Source organism: Lactuca virosa, chromosome 4 (assembly GCF_052849685.1).
Source record: "Lactuca virosa cultivar CGN04683 chromosome 4, Lactuca_virosa_CGN04683_v6, whole genome shotgun sequence".
In the NCBI taxonomy this organism is placed as follows: Eukaryota; Viridiplantae; Streptophyta; class Magnoliopsida; order Asterales; family Asteraceae; genus Lactuca; species Lactuca virosa.
Genome location: NC_136429.1, coordinates 33,319,342 through 33,333,731, shown reverse-complemented (window position 1 = coordinate 33,333,731; position 14,390 = coordinate 33,319,342). Strand labels below are relative to the sequence as shown.

General features: G+C 37.0%; 1 long non-coding RNA gene across 1 annotated transcript; it reads left to right on the top strand.

Moving 5' to 3' along the window:
* The first annotated feature begins 12,376 nt into the window (after positions 1–12,376).
* On the top strand, positions 12,377–12,867 carry LOC145169422 (uncharacterized). The gene is made up of 4 exons (XR_013742477.1): positions 12,377–12,435; positions 12,527–12,574; positions 12,679–12,750; positions 12,818–12,867. It is a non-coding gene; the product is annotated as an uncharacterized LOC145169422 (long non-coding RNA).
* The last annotated feature ends 1,523 nt before the right edge of the window (positions 12,868–14,390 follow it).

Genomic DNA, 14,390 nt, shown 5'->3' with positions numbered 1-14,390 from the left:
TTCTACATTACTGTTTATTGTGTGAAGATCACAAAGTGAATGCAATGGGAAAATGAAATAGTATTGTAGTATTGTATTAAGTAACTACTGCTGCACTAACTACCTTAAACCAATTTGTATTTAAAGTACCATGTGATCGGCCTGTATCCTGCTACCAACTATAGAACGCGACGATGTAAGACGTCGGAAGAAATGACATTTGGTACCCGTAGACTTGCAAGTCCCACTGTAGCGAGTAGCAAGGTGTAGGATAGTCAATCTAGTATAGATCTATACACAAACTCATATGCTCCCCACTTAAGGAGATTCTGGATACAAAACGGTCATGATAGGTAGTGCCATGCCCCGTTACGTGGCTCACATAACTGTAATAGTATTCTTGTATATGTATTGAATGTACTAGCTGTATTGTGTGTTCTCTCTCTGTCTAGTATGTATGTATGTTCTCTCTGTATGGTATTGTATGTTCTCTCTGTATGGTATTGTATGTTCTCTCTCTGTCTAGCATGTATGTTTTCTTGTAAAATGTATAGTATGTACTAGCTGTATTGTAATGTATAGACTCATGTATGAACTGACTCATTGTATGTTCCATTGTTCTAGTAATAGTATTAGTAACTTCCTAAACTACGCCTATTGTAGCTTACTAGTAATGTGATTTGTATGTATGAACATATCTGTATACCTTTGCTACCCAAAGGTATTGAATAGAAAGAAGGAACTTTTATATCCATATACATATACATAATATATAACTAGGATTCAAACGACCTTCGGACAAATAACCGATACCCTAAGTCCCCAACCAAACGAGGAACATGAGGTAAGGTGAGTTATCAGTCCTAAGTCCTTTCAATCCTACTTATATAACTATATCTATACAGATATACATTTAACAGAATATAAGTGCAAAGGAAATTGAATAAAAGTATTTGACATGTAAAAGAGTATGATAAAAGTATTGGACATGTAAAAGAGTTTGATAAAAGTATTGGATATGTAAAAGAGTTTGTAAAACAGTTTGAAAAGTAGTTTGTTTGATAACACAGTTTGAAAGTAAGAATCCACTTGTTTGGTAGTTATTAATCACATGTGATTGATATAATAACTATAAAAGATCAACTTGTATCCCCCCATAAAAGCATTTAAAATCATTTAAAAGATTGATTAAGGGGTATGAACTCACCTGTAGTGAGTGGTTTGGATGAACGGATAGTATAGGATGCTAGGTGTCAAGTGAAGACTTGAACACACACAAGGATCCTAGTTAACATATAATAACACATATATGTATCCAATTAGTCATAAAACAACTAATTAACCAAGTTAAGACATCCTAAGACATGTAAAACACTTGATTTAAGTGTTATAAGTACTAAGGATTGCATCTAAGGGTTGTAGGACTTGGCTATTGAGTTTGGGGTCCAAGGGTAAACTCTTTTGGAGTTTACGGTTTTGGGACCAACTCTCATTGAGTTTACGGTCGTAAACCCATGAGTTTACGGCCGTAAACTCATGGTACTTTTACCATTTTGTGTTTTGAAGCTTTAAAGGTCATAAGAAGCATTCCTACTTCATGTTTAAGCCTTAGGAAGTGATTAGGGCACCATTTCACCCCTTTGTGGAGTTTACGGTCCTTGGACCATTTCTCCTTGGGTTTACGGCCGTAAACCCAAATGGTTTATGGTCTTTTTGATGTTTAAGGTCCTAAGCACTTTAAGCATATGTTCTAGACTAGTATCCAAGGCTTGGTAAGGGACTAGGGCACACTTTGGCCCCTTCATTAGGGTTTACGGCCCAAGAACATCTTGTACCGTAAACATCTTGGACCGTAAACACCTTTGATCTTGTGTTTCTTTGTGTTTCCTAGATGCTTTAGAAGTGTAACAAGCCTTATAACAAGCCAAGGTAAGAGTACTTACTATGTGGAAGCTTGAAAGGGTGTTAAAAGTCCAAGAACACTAGTGTGTGTTCTTGGTGTTCTTGGTGAAACTAAGAACACTTGAAGATCTACACAAACGGAATGATTTCACGGATGGAATCACGTAAGATCACTAGATTAAGTAAGATATTAACTTTTTAGGGCAAGAACCACTTACATAGTTGAAGATCAAGAAGAAAAGTCGGATGCTACTTGAGAGGATTTGAGTTTTGGATCTTGAAATGTGAAAAAGTGATAAAAATGGCTAAGTGCCATATTTATACCCTTGGGGTTTACGACCGTAAACACCTTGTTTAGGCCGTAAACTCCAAACTATTGGAGTTTTGGGACATTATTGTTGCACAATAAACCCTAGGGCATCCTCTCTCCTGTTATCTCCTAAAGTACTAGGCTTTAGAATACTCAAACTGACTCTACACAGCTCAAAAGTTAGCAAAAACAGTTCTGACTTCTATTGAAGTGAATGGTTGTACAAGATGGAAATTTCGGGTTTTCACACGCTTAATTCGACTCTGGTCCGTCGGGTATAGGTGTAGACAGTGGTTCCCGTGGTGATCCTTCATTTTGTTTTACCGGGGAACGGATGGTGAAGGGCGAGTCCGCTGGTGGCAGTTGGGCCACAGTTAAACGGCGCACATGTTGGGTAGACTCCGTGCTCGTGGGTGATGTTGGGGCCAACACGGTTGGTGGCCAATTGCGCAAGAAACATAATATTGATTTCTTGGGTGGAGGCTCGCATGATGTGATCGACATTCTTGATGATGAAACTTCGTGCCAGCCGAAGAGAGTGGACCAAGGAATGACTGCTCCACATCAACGACCATAAAAGGGAACAAGGGATGCAGTCGATTTAGGTGATGGTGGTCTTGGTAAGAATCTTGCGTTTGGTTCTAGAGTTGCCTCTGGTTCCTGTTCCGTTCCACCTCCCGGTGGTGCCATCTCTGGTGCCGTGTCTACACAACTGGGAAATGTTGGTGAGTATCACCTGGAGTGGAATCTCAATCGTGGGTCTCTTCTGACGCAACCTTCCAACGCTCATGAATAGTGTCGTCATGCGTTTCCTCTGTCCACTTTGGAGTCATTGGAGCCTCTTTCTCATTCCCATATGGCGACTGATCTCCAATATGATGCGGCCCAGGTTGCTTCGTATTTAGTGGCGGCAGCCGATCGTCTTCACTATTTAGGTGTCGACCTGGCGGAGTTGGCCGCATCCAGGAAAGAACGTGATGAGCTTAGATAGAAGGTGTGGCTTCTTGAGGGTAAGAGACGCAAGTTCGAGGAGCGTTACGTTGTTCTAGCTGGAGAGAAGTCTGGTGCTGAAGACCATGTAACTAACTTAGATGGGGAGGTCGAGTGTTTGTCGCAGCAAGTGCGAGATCTGGTGGCGGAGAAAGAGTTGCTGGAAACGTGTATGAGACAACAAAGCGAGCAGTTGGCAGTCGAGGCATCAACAATGAGAGCCTTAGAGGAGGATTTGTCCTGGATCCTTTAAGAGGGAGTGGCCTGAGTAATCTACCGACTCATTGATAGTGAATAATTTTCACTTGGGGTCTGGCGCCTGAAGGTGTCATGCGTGGCCATCGGTATTGAGAGCAGTAAGCAGGTGGTGCAGAAACAGTTGGCTACCGGAAATTTTAATTCGGCGGAGTTGGGTGCTGCGGCACAGTTAGCGCATGCGATGCATGCCGCCATAAATGAATTCTTGGATACAGATTTATCCTCGTACCTCCGCGTTGGTGAGTTAGACTTGGCGGGGCTATGTCGGATCTGTTTGGATCCTCAGGTGGAGGAACGTCCTCCAACGGTCTATCAGGGGGATGTCAAACTTTCTTATGCTCCTCCTGGTAGTTGACTCTTCCTTTTCTCGGACCACATCTTCTTTTGTTATTAGCTTGTCTACGATCTTCATGTAAGTCCGGGGAATACTCGGTGGACAATACATATTTATCCTTTGTTTTTATTGCACTGCTTTTGTTTAAAAGGTTGGCTTCCCTCCGTTTCCGGTGGTTTATTTTGGCCACCGGTGTGTGTTCGCTTCTTTTCTTAATTAAGCAATCCCTTCCCAAGGTTTATGTTGTCCTTGGGGCTTGATTGGGTTGATAACTGAGCTATCTGCTCAATCTGCGACTCCATAGTCCTTACTTGTCTAAGTCCCCTTGAGTTCCTTCTCGGCACTCACGATGGGGACTGGAGACGTGCCCCCTTTTCGAGTTGTGGGCTTGTGTTTCTAGGCCAAACCGTTTTAGTTATCTTTTAGTTTTGAGTTTTGGCTAGGTCATTATGTTTGGGGTGTCGTTTTTGGCTATAGCTTATTGACTACCCCATCGAGACTTTGCTCTAAGTCTTGGGCCTTAGGGAGTTGAACTCCGACCTTAATCATCTAAGTTAAGTCGAGATCGTCACCTCGAGGCTTTTATGACTTAGGTACTGTTTGCTTTAAGGGAAAGGTTATGACCCTTTGAAGACTTTATTCATGTCATGCTCGAGGCTTGTGGCCTTTTGGGCCGGATTGACATGTTTAGGGAAAGGTTATGAACCTTTGAAACCTATGGTTGCATTTTCACAACGGTTTCGCTCAAACTATGTGGATGATCAGTCTTTGTTATCATTTGGTAAACAGGCACAACCTCTTATGATATCAAGCTTGAATTGTGAAAAAATGTTCTAATAGTTTTTTGTTTTTTATAGTAGTCAATTTGCATCATTTTACTGATAATATGTGTAGAGCAACAATATTGTTTGATGAGAATAAAAAGTAGCTACATTATGATACGAAATAAGGCCTGGTTCTTGGGCCAGTTACTAGGGTGTGATTATCCATTCGGAGTTCGATCATGCTAACCTTGCCCCAATTGTATTTTATTTTGCTCCTTGCTCTAGGAATAGAAGTGGCGTAGGTTATGCGCGTTCCGGGTGCGAGGGATCGGTCTCCCGTCATGGGCTTCTAGGACATACGATCCGTTCCAATCTGCCTCTATAACTTTGTACGGTCCTTCCCAAACGACGCTTAGCTTGCCTTGGGGCTGTGTATGGATGGACCCGTTCCTGCGCAATACCCACTCTCCCACCTTGAAGCTTTTACTCGTACACGCCGGTTGTAGTAATTTTCGGTGCGAGCCTTGTAGGCCGCTTGGCGGAGTTGGGAAGCTTCACGCTTTTCATTGAGCATGTATAGATCCTAATGGAGTTCAACCTAATTGGTGGTTGCATCGAACTCTGTTACTCGTAAAGATCTGCTTGTGATTTCGAGTGGGTGTACTGCTTTTATGTCGTACGTTAAGTTGATAGGCGTTTCTCCAGTGCTAGACCTTGACGTTGTGCGATACGACCAGAGTATTACTGATAGTTCTTCAACCCATGTCGCTTTCGTTTTCATCAAACTCTTTTTGAGACCGTTGACAATGATCTTGTTTCACACCTCAGTCTAGCCGTTGGCCTGAGGATGGGCTACTGAGGTGAACCGTCGATGGATTTGCTTCTCCTCGTACCATTATTTGAAAGGGTTGCCCTCGAATTGGGTACCGTTGTCACTAATAAGGACTATGGGGGTACCGAATCGCGTGAGGATATTCTTCAACATGAACTTTATCATTTTCCTGCCTGTAACGGTGGCTAATGGTTCAGCTTCGATCCATTTGGTGAAGTAATCAACAGTGACTAGCAGGAATTTCGATCCCCTCGGAGCAACCGGCAATGGTCTTACGATATCTATGCCCTATTAATGGAAATGCCAAGGGTTGTTGATGCTGGTTAGAGGCATGGCAGGTTGGTTCTGAAAAGGGGCGAAGGCTTGGCACTCCGATCATTTTTTCGTAAGTTCGGTTGTGTCCTTATATATGTCGGGCCATTATACTCCCAGGTGGAGTATTTTTCCCGTGAGCGTCCGTGCACCTTTGTGTGCCCCGGCCTTGCCTACATGACTTTCTTCCAAGAGCAATTGCTCTTCTGCGTGGGCGATGCATCTGAGCCATGGTGCTAGGTACCCTCTCTGGTACAACTGTTTCTCCGTTATGGCGAGCTGTGGGGATTTGATTTTGATTTTCCTAGTTATCGCAGGATCGTCTGGGAGGACGTCGTGCAGGAGGTAGTCTAGATAGGGCTTAGTCCAGTCGGGGGGGGGGGGGGGGCATTGCAATGGAATCAATTTGTCTGTTGTTAATTCTCCTCTCCGTGAGAACTTCTACCAGCACTTTCTTGGTCAAGTGATCGAAAAATATTGATGCTAATTTGCTGAGAGCGTCGGCCCTCGCGTTTTTTCCTCGGGAGATCTACTTGATCCTGAAGCTTTTAAACAAATGCATTAGCTTCCACGTTGCGTCCAAGTACCTGTGCATCCTTTGGTATTTGGCTTCGTAAGTGTCATTGACTTGGTTAGTGATGAGCAGGGAGTTGTTGAAAACCAAGAGGTGTTCCGCTCCGACCTCTCGCGCTAGGCGAAGGCCCGCGAGAAGTGCTTCATATTCGACCTCGTTGTTGGAGATCTGAAAATCGAATCTTAAGGCATACGTGATTTCATCACCACTAGGGTTTTGGGGGATCAATCCTGCACCGGATGCTTCCTTTCTTGCAGCGCCGCCTTTAGGCAACTCCCATATTTCCTTGTTCGTATCAGGGTCCAAGGGGTATATCGACATAGCCGTCGGCACCCCTTTGAGTGTATCGGGGATTTCTACCAGGAAGTCTGCTAGAGCTTGAGCTTTGATGCCGAATCGTGGTCGGTAATTGATATGCGCATATATATATATATATATATATATATATATATATATATATATATATATATATATATATATATATACATATAGGGAAGGGTTATATGGAAAATAAAAAAACCCTAAAAATCATAAAAATGCATAAAAAATACTTAGACATCACAAATCTTTTTTTTTTGAATTTATATACCAAAAAATCGCAGGTTTTTTTAGAAATTCGCTGAAAAAAAAATCGATTTTTTTTTCAAAAAAAATTTCAACGAAAATACATAAAAAGCTGCGAAAATTCATAATATAAAATAAAAAAAAAGATTTGTGATGTCTAAGTATTTTTTATGCGTTTTTATGATTTTTAGGGTTTTTTTAGGGTTTCTTGTTTTCCATAGAACCTAAACCTATATATATATATATATATATATATATATATATATATATATATATATATATATATATATATATATACTAGCCGTTTACTCGCGTCAAGTGACGAGTTAGAATAGTTTTTTCAAAAATTAATTTTTTGACACAATTAGTTATTTTGCGTAAATTGTTTCAAATTATATTTTTTAATTGAGTTATCTTAGATCCTGTGCTTCCTATAGCTATTTGTTTAAATTGTTTTTTTTTTGAATTGACACGGTGCTTCATGATTGTGTAGATAGTAGACATATGATTAAACATTGACCCTTTTTTTATGAGAGTTTCAAGTTTCTGTGTTCATTCTTTTATTTGTTTTCATGAAATTGTCATCAAACTTTTTTACTAATTATCCGTTGTTCTTTTTATTTTCAATTATCCATTGGTTCCGATAAAAGTTTTTCATTTATAGGTTTTGACATGATACCATTGTTTTACATTTATAAATTACAATGTATAAAAATACCATGCATTTAAAAAAATTGACCAGATGATTTTATATTACTAATGAAATGTTCAAAACATTTCTTCGATAAAAAGGTCAACCGGAAATACTAATGCAACCTTAAAGTTATTTCATTTTAATTTTTTTTCTATTAAATATTTTGCAGATCCTAAATAGAGTGGGATAAAAACGGTAAAACACTAAGCTTACATATTAAAAAACCAAAAGAAATGAATAACCATAATGATTAAAATTATAATTCCATGGACATTACAAATTACCAACTTTTTGGGGAAGAAAGAGGGCCACATAGAAGTCTTTAAAAGTGAGAGATATCTTGTAGTGGTCAACAACAATGGTATATCATCTTGTTTTCTCTGCTGCTCCAACTTGTTTAAAAAGCCAAATGGCTATTTCTTTTTTGTTTTTTTGTTTTTGGGGACGATGCAACAAAAGAAGGAAGAAGAACAATTTGATTGTTTTTTGGGAGGAAGAAGAGGGATGAAAGTTGGAGAGATATTAAGGGATTTCATTAGATTTATGAAAAATAAAAGGTAAGAGAAATCCGATTATCATGGAAAAGTGATTTGATTATGAAGAAATATAAGGGCAATTATGGAAAAGAGCTTGTCTGAAGTCATAAACTCTCATGTTTTCGACTTTCTCAGTTAAGTCTCTATTTATCAAGGTTGCAGAAAACGCTAGACGTTAGTTAGGCGGTGGACTGGGGTCTAGGGATTAATCGGTTAGACGGGGATTAATCGGGGACCATTAATTATTAAAAAACTAATTCAAAAATTTATAAATCTAACTTTAATACTAAGAATATAAGTAAATAAGCATAAAAGTTTAATAATAACTTAGTAAGTTTAACAAGCACAACCATTTATCATCCAAAATAAGCATAAAAGTTTAATAGTAAGTTGAACAAGCACACAAAATCATCATCCAACAAGTCCATAAAAGTTTAATAATAAGTTTAACAAGCACAACAATTTTCTTCTAATCTTCTCCACATACTTCCATTATTTGAACCTCATCTGACTCATATTCGTCTTCTTCTAACACTTGCTCTCACTCTCGGACTCGAAATCTTCATCGAAAAGTTTCCTCGTTTTTGGACTTTCTCGTGGTGCTTGACTAACATCGGTTTCAAGAGCTTCATCAACCGTTTTGGGGTCTACTTCATCTACATCACAATCACCCTCATTAGATGCCATTGATTGTTAAATGTTATAAAAAAAATCACATTAACACATTAAAAATGCTCACTCAAATCAATTTATCATCACTTCATCTAATATTGACTATATCATAACATTAACACCATATTCATATCAGTTTAACACATTAAAAAATCACATTAACATATTAAAAATACAAACTCACATATCATTTTAGCAGAAAAATTGAGTATATCATCACATTAACACCATATTCATATCAGTTTATCATCGCTTCATCTAATATCATCACAAATCAGCATGCTCTGTATATACTTCATATCAATTTAACAGACAAATTGAATATATACTTCATATCACAAGCTAAAACAGGTATAGAAAAAATTAAATGCTTAAGCTTCATATCAATAGCCTCCAGTAGTGAAAATGCAGAAAAAATCAGTTGATTAACAACTTAAATCAAAGAACGAGTCCATCTGTTGATTGTTGAACCTATACATTTCAACTTAAATCAAAGAACAAAAATCAGAAGCATGATATCGAGGTTAATAGAGTAAAGTCGAAGTTTGACAGCATAAATCGAGATTAACAGAGGTTAAATCGAGGTTAATCAGTTGAGGACGAGTCCTTCAGTTCTTCACAAATCCTTTGCTTAACAACTTAAATCGAGTTTAATAGATAAAATCGAAATTTTACAGCATAAATCGAGTTTGAAGAACTAACCTGTGTAGATGATAAAGACCGCTATCGGAAGAGAAACGAGGCTCTAACATCGACGAAGAAGGAGGAGAAACGGGAGGGTGCGATCAGATTTCACAGATTCCAGCTTTAAGAGGTGATGGCGAGGGCGAGGGTGAGCTTCAAGTTCTCCGATTTCAGCTTTGAGTCGAGAGAGAAAGTGAGAAACCACATAAAACGTTTTCACAGGGGGACGATGGAATGAGAAGTAAGAACGAACCCTAGCAAAAGTTTTTAGTTTTGACAATTTTGCCCCTAATCTTTTTTGAAAATCCGTTGACCAAAGTTGACCAATTAAACCGCCTAGATCCGATTAGCACCGATTAGACCCGATTAGCTCCGAGTTTGACCGGTGTTGACCAGCCCCGATTACCTTGAGCGATTACACATAAACGTGATCGATTGCAGTCCGCCTAGCGCCTAGGCGCCGATTAATCGGCCGCCTACACCGATTTTTACAACACTGCTATTTATCAAGAAAGTAAAAAACAAACACTTAGATATATCCAAACATGTTAAGTATTTTTCATATTTAGTTCGTTCACCAAAGTCTATTGACTATCGTACTCATCATCTTCTGATGGTACAATAAAAAAACAAAATAAACCAAATCAAGCCAAACAACTTTTATGAATAGACAATTCAATTCTAATAATTCATGCAATAAATACTAAAATACAAACATATCTCATAGTTTATGCACAACACATACATGAACCAATAACCTAATGAAACAAATAAACAAAAAATGCCTAAAATGATGAACAATGTTATCCGAGAAGCGAATTTTTTTGTGTCTATAACACATGAGGTTAACCTCCCAACCTATACTGAGAACAACCAGAAGGTCGGCTTTTCTCCTTTCCTTCCCAATATTCCCCAACTAAGAAAAAGCGACCAGAGGCTTTATAAGTTCATACAGATGAACAAAAATACTACAAAAATGGTAATAGTAATAGGAATTATCTCATCATGTTCACAACAACAACCAAGAAGATCATGTACCTGTCTTGGACCACATGCATAGATAACCATTAGAATCTGGAAGCAATTGGAAAAACATTTTGAGAAGGAATCGACAAAAAATGATGTGGAACATATTTTTATAAGTTTAAAAAAGACGAAGGGGACAAACAGGGGAGACATCAGCTTTCAGCAAAAGCCAAAAACAATTTAAGTAAAACTTAAAAAATTAAATAATCAAAGCATTTAGTTGCAAATCATTAGCATCTTTAATTTTGGTGAATTTAAACCTTTCAACAAACTTGGAGCCTTGTTAACCTGTAAACAACCAACAACATAAGAGAAAATCAAAATAGAGCTCATAAATATATAAACTTTCATATTTATAAATCAAAAACTCACAACCATACACATACATAATATTAATCCATGTACTCCAAAAGCAAAATTAACTTCCTAACCTAAAATTGTATTTCCTCATCTGTTGAGACTATATAAGCTTCTTTTCTACTTCTCTTACTACATCATGGTGTTCTTGGATCTTTGTCAAGGAGTAAAGTACCAACATCAATACTACAAAGTACAATTTAGAAATGATCCAACAAATACACAATACACACCTGGGGTGGGGGAACTAACATGTCTAAGCCATTGTTCCCAATATGCTTTCTAGAATGTCGATCAATAGTTTGTATGACGTAAAGGATAATTACAACTTATGTTTATGTATGTTATAATCATAACGGCTTGGATATAAAAGAAAGCCCCACCTTGCCATTGACCCTTCCTGGTTTTTGTGACTGAAAATCATCAAAGAAAACAGAAAAAATCTAGGTAAGAGATGGGAAAACCAAATGGTCTTGCTGTTGGATGTAAGGGAAGAAGGCTTAACCACTACTAGAAAAACAGCCTTTTACGACGCGCAAATGCGCGTCAAGAAAGGCCCTGTCATAACGAGAGACGACGCGCTTCTGCGCGTCATCTATTTACGACGCGCATTTACGACGCGCTCTTACGACACGCAATGTGTGTCAAGAAAGGCCCTGTCATAAAGAAGACGACACGCATTTGCGTGTCGTAACCTTACGACGCACATTTACGACGCGCATTGCGTATTATTAAAGCCCCTGTCATAAAGAAAGACGACACACATTTTTGCGTGTCATAAAGTTAAATGTTTTAAAAATTATATATTTTGATAGATTTACTAATTTTCAAATTAAATAATACATTAAAAATCTCATAATACAAAATAAAGTACCATAAATAACAAAGATAATTCATTTCACTAATATGTCAAATACAAATAATTATTCCAATAGTGAGTAAATGTTATAAAAAAAATGAACTCAAGAGAAGCAGAATTTATATACAATTGCATTATCTAGCTTACTATGTGCCAACAACTCTCCGTGTGTTTGCTTTTGCTTGAGTCTCGTTTCCTCCAAAACTTCTAGATACAGTGGCTTGCTTCTTCCTCATTACTGTTGATGTTTTTGAGATGATTTCCTCAAATTTGTAAAGCTGAATTGAGCCCCTTCCTTAACCTTCCCCTCTAGCCCCCTGTATTCGATCTTCAGTTCTTGTGGATCTTCTTTTCGAATTTGAAGTTTTTTAAGGAGTTTAGGGTCATTACAGGCACCAACTAACTGTAAGCAGAACCGAATTACATTAGATGCTAATGTAATTAATTATGTTGCTAAGGATAAGGGTGGGCTTACTAGAAAGACTTATTTATATTCAGCTAGAACATAAGTATCTTTATGAATCTTAACTAACATGAGAACAAAAGGCTTATGGATGTTAATACAGAATAGTTCAGGGGCACAACCGTAAATAAACAATTAAATACTACCTGTGGGTTTGATGTTAGAACAAGGTTGCAAATGCAGCTGTAAACATGCATGAATTATAAACATCATGTAATAAAACTAATTATATTTTACTCTAAATTCAATAAAACATTACTCAGATGCAAAGAATTCTTTAGAGAGATATACTCACTATTATGAACGTTGGGCTACTAACCAATCGGTATACAAGGGCATAATTGTAATTTTCTATATATTTGTAAATTTATGTTTCTGATACATAATACTTTGTTTCTTTTTTTTCACAATAACAGTCGAGGCAAAAAGCACTTGCGGATTTACTGCAGATGCAAACAGTTCATGTAAGTTAGAATTCCAATATTTTTTTTGGTAATATTATATTAAAAACTAAAAAGTCTTTTTTTTAGTATTTTATTAGGTTTATTAACATCTGGTAAAATTTCAGCTTGCAAAACTTAGTGAGAGGCAATGCCAACCCAAGACACAGTTGAAATTTATTCTAGAAGCTTGGTTGCAGGTATATGCTTACTTATATTTAAATTTTAATATATTTTTTTATTCTAAATGATGGTTTTCTATTGCAGATAGTTGAATGTAGGCGTGTGTTAAAATGGACATATGCATATGGGTATTAGGTTGGGATAAATTCGTAAAATTTAATCTGTGTGTATATGATAGGGATGTAGCTTTAGAACAAGTAGAACAATTACAATATTACCCTCCAGGGAACAAATAGACTTACCACTTCAGATGCATCAGGAGTGAATTCAATAAAAGATCCAACAACCCTCTAATTTCACTTTTTGTCCCCCATAAAACCCTAAAAAGCTTTAAAAAAATCAGCATCTGATACGTTTAAAATGAAATACTGTTATACTCCAATCAAAAACAAAAAGGAACAAAGATATACTTTCGTTTATCATGAAGCTCGTCTCTTTTTGACTTATGCTTATTGAAACATTTGCGATAACTAGATATTCGAGCTTCTAAAGCATTTATCTCCTTTTGACGATTTTGGACATGTTCTTCTTGTGCTTCCATATCTCTCTCAAGTTTACTGATTTCATCATTCAGTAGATTCTCCTATAATATAACAAAAGGAAACCATTTTATAGTTAAGATCTCACAAACATTATTTCCATTCATGTATATGTATATATGAATGTAATGATTACCTGTTTCTTATTTGAGGACAAAACCTTGTTATACTTATCAATATCTTTTTGTAGCCATTCATCACGTGCAGCTTTAGAACGAAATTGAAAAATATTATAAATGGTGTAATTGTGTAAACTTACCAACAACTACTTTTGTCAAACCAGGAAGATCAATGAGGGTCAAGTTCACAACTATAAATGATCAGAAATTCAGACATAATAGATTGATTAGTAAACTTACAACTATAAATGGTGTAATAGCCCCTCTACATTCTTGAATCTTCAAGGGGTAAATCAGTAAATATATAACTGACTTTTGGAATATAATAATGAGAGAAAACAGAATTTGGCAACTTCCTTGGATCTCAATCATTCTGGTAATATTAGGGAAAGTTCTACACACTTACTTCTTCTAAAACAATAGCAGACATCAAAGCAATCAGACGATTCCGGTTAAACTCGCGACCAGTGGAATCCACAGCAGCAGATCTGATTCACACACACCATAATTGACATAATTTCACAAAATCCTATTCATAAAGGAAAACTTATAATATATAAAATATTAGAAGATCACCTATCAACATCAGTGTCAAAGATGATCCCTAAATCGGCTTTGTTATCAAGCACAGCTTGAGTAATTACCTTCATTGCTGCCTTATCCTCGGGGTTAGGGATATGATTGGGAAATAACCCTGAAAATTGGTAAAATTTACTTAAGTTGGTTAAATACAAAAACTTGCTTAAATTAGTTTTGATTCTGTTACTTTATTACCATCTGTTTCTAGGAACTGACTGCCAGTAGTAATAGCACCTAAATGCTCCAACACATTTCCCTGAAAAACAAATAAGATTTGAAAAGTAATCTTCATATATATATATATATATATATATATATATATATATATATATATATAATTTACCTCATGTTTTATACATCATTCTTAAAAGATAACTTACAGCAAGGCTAAATAAGTAAATATACAACCTCCTCCCTGAA